Raw genomic sequence first — 3,295 nt, forward strand, 5'->3', positions numbered from 1 at the left:
GGATCATCAAGTCCAACTCCTGGCACCGCACAGGTCTACCCAAAAGTTTAGACCATGTGACTAAGTGCACAGTCCGATCTCTTCTTCATTCAGACAGGCTTGGTGCAGTGACTACTTCACTGGGGAGCCTGTTCCAGTGTGCGACCACCCTCTTGGTGAAGAACCTCTTCCTGATGTCCAGCCTAGACTTCCCCTGCCTCAGCTTCACACCGTTCCCATAGGTCCTGTCACTGGTGATAACAGAGAATAGGTCATCTGCCTCTCCACTCCCTCTTGCGAGGAAGTTGTAGACTGCGATGAGATTCCCCCCTCAGCCTCCTCCTCTCCAGGCTGAACAGGCCCAGTGACCTCAGCTGCTCCTCATACGTCTTCCCCTCTAGGCCCTTCACCATCTTCGTTGCCCTCCTCTGGACACTCTCCAACAGTTTAACGTCCTTTTTGTACTGTGTGGTGCCCAGAACTGCACACAGTACTCAAGGTGAGGCCACACCAGCGCAGAGTAGAGCGGGACAATCACTTCCCTCGGCCGACTAGCAATGCCGTGCTTGATGCACCCCAGGATACGGTTGGCCCTCCTGTGTGCCAGGGCACACTGCTGGCTCAGAAGAAGAAGAAGAGAAGGAGAAGGAGAAGGAGAAGGAGAAGGAGAAGGACAAGGACAAGGACAAGGACAAGGACAAGGACAAGGACAAGGACAAGGACAAGGACAAGGAAAAGAAGGAAGAAATAACAGAACCAAATGCTCCTTGTTCTCCTGGCTGTGTGGGATGTCCCCTGACATGAGTAAGCACCTGTACCAATAAAGCATGTCCAGAGGACAGGACATCACTGTATGAGACATAGCTGTGCAACTGTTGCACTGGACATGGTTCTGTGGCACACCACTGTGTGGGACACTGATGCACAGGACACAGCTTTATGGGACATCACTGTGTGGGACATCGCTATGTGGGATGTTGCTCTGAGAGGCATCTTGGTATGGGACATTGCAGTGGGAGTCAGCACCACGTGGGACATTGCTATGAGGGACGTCACTGTGGGGGTCCCCGTTGTGTGTGTCACTGCAGTGCGGATATGGCTGTGAATGAGACAGCTGTGTAGGACATTGTTGCACGAGACATATCTGTGTAGGACATTGTTGCACGAGACATATCTGTGTGGGACATTGCAGTACCTATCAGTCCTGTCAAGGTGATCACTGTGTAGGACATTGTTGTGTGTGTCATCACCATGCAGGACGTTGCTGTGAGGGACATCACTTGGCAGAGATGACATAATTTTGTTGGGCAACTTGCTCTAGGTCACCCTGCTCGAGCAGGGGGTTTGGAACAAATGACCTCCAGAGGTCCCTTCCAGCCTCAGCCATTCCGTGATCTTGACATGCTGGAGGGAAGGCAGGGGGACCTTGACAAGCTTGAGGTGGGTCCATGCAATCAACATGCAGTACAACAAGGGCAAGTGCAATGTCCTGCATCTGGGCCAGGGCAATCTCAAACATGAATAGAGGCTGAATGATAGAGAGTGACTCTGTGGAGAAGGACTTGGGGGTACTGGTGGATGAAAAGATCGACATGAGCTATCAACGTGTGCTTGCAACCCAGAAAGTCAACTGTATCCGGGGCTTCATTAAAATTTATGGAACAGATCATCTTGAGTGTAGTTACACAACATGTACAAGACAACCAGGAGATCAGGCCCAGTCAGCATGGGTTAACGAAAGGCAAATCCTGACGGACCAACTTCATCTCCTTCTATGATCAGGTAACCCGCCTGGTGGATGAGGGAAAGGCTGTTGACATAGTCTACCTAGACTTCAGCAAGGCCTTTGACACAGTCTCCCACAGTATTCTCCTGGAGAAGCTGGCAGCCCATGGCTTGGACAGGTACACACTTTGCTCGGTTAGAAACTGTCTGGACGGCCGGGCCCTGAGAGTGGTGGTGAATGGAGTGAAATCCAGGTGGTGACCAGTCACCAGTGGTGTTCCCCAGGGGTTGGTGTTGGGGCCCATCCTCTTTAATATCTTTATTGATTATTTGGATCAGGGAATTGAGTGCACCCTCAGTAGGTTTGCAGACGACACCAAGTTTTGGGGGAAGGCCCTGCAGAGGGACCTGGACAGGATGGGTCGATGGGCAGAGGCCAATGGGATGAGGTTCAACACGGCCAAGTGCTGGGTCCTGCACTTTGGTCACAACAATCCCATGTAGCAGTACAGGCTTGGGGGAGAGTGGCTGGAAAGCTGTGCAGAGGAAAAGGATCTGGGGGTGTCGGTCAATGCTCGCCTGAACATGAGCTGGCAGTGTGCCCAGGTGGCCAAGAAGGCCAACGGCATCAGGACCACCTATCAGGAATAGTGTAGCCAGCAGGACCAGGAAAGTGATTGTTCCCCTATTCCAGCTTTGGTGAGGCAGCACCTCGAGTACTGTGTTCAGTTTTGGGCCCCTCACTACACGAAGGACATCGAGCCCAGAGAAGGGCTACGAAGCTGGTGAAGGGCCTGGAACACAAGTCCTGTGAGGAGTGGCTGAGGGAACTGGGGTTGTTTAGTCTGGGGAAGAGGAGGCTCAGGGGAGACCTCATTGCTCTCTACAAATACCTGAAAGGAAGCTGTGGGGAGCTGGAAGTCGGCTTCTTCTCTCAGATAACCACTGATAGGACTAGAGGGAATGGCCTCAAGTTATGCCAGGGTAGGTTTAGGTTGGAAATTAGGAGACATTTCTTCTCAGGAAGAGTAGTCAGGCACTGGAACGAGTTGCCCAGGGAGGTGGTGGAGTCACTGTCCCTGGAGGGGAATTTAAGGAAAGGTTGGACATGATGCTTAGGGACATGGTTTAGTGGGTCATGTTAGTGGTAGGGAGATGGTTGGACCAGATCATCTTGAAGGTCTTTTCCAACTTTAATGGTTCTATGATTCTGTGATTCTATGAAAAGAAACATGACCAGCAGATCAAATGAGGTGATTCTCCCCCTCTCTCTGCTCTGCTCTTGTGAAACTCCACCTGGAGCACTGTGTTCAGCCCTGGGGCTCCCAGCACAAGAAGGCCATGGAACTGTTAGAGCGAGTCCAGAGGAGGGACATGGGGATGATCAGAGGGCTGGAGCACCTCTCTTATGAAGACAGGCTGACGGAGTTGGGGTTGTTCAGCCTGGAGAAGGCTCCAGGGAGACCTTACAGCAGCCTTCCAGTACCTAAAGGGGGCCTACATGAAAGCTGGGGAGGGACTCTGTGTCAGGGGGTGTAGTAATAGGACAAAGGGGGAATGGCTTTAAACTAAAAGAGGGTAGATTTAGGTT

The sequence above is a fragment of the Anser anser genome (genome assembly GCF_964211835.1).
Source record: "Anser anser genome assembly, chromosome: 2".
Taxonomy (NCBI): Eukaryota; Metazoa; Chordata; class Aves; order Anseriformes; family Anatidae; genus Anser; species Anser anser.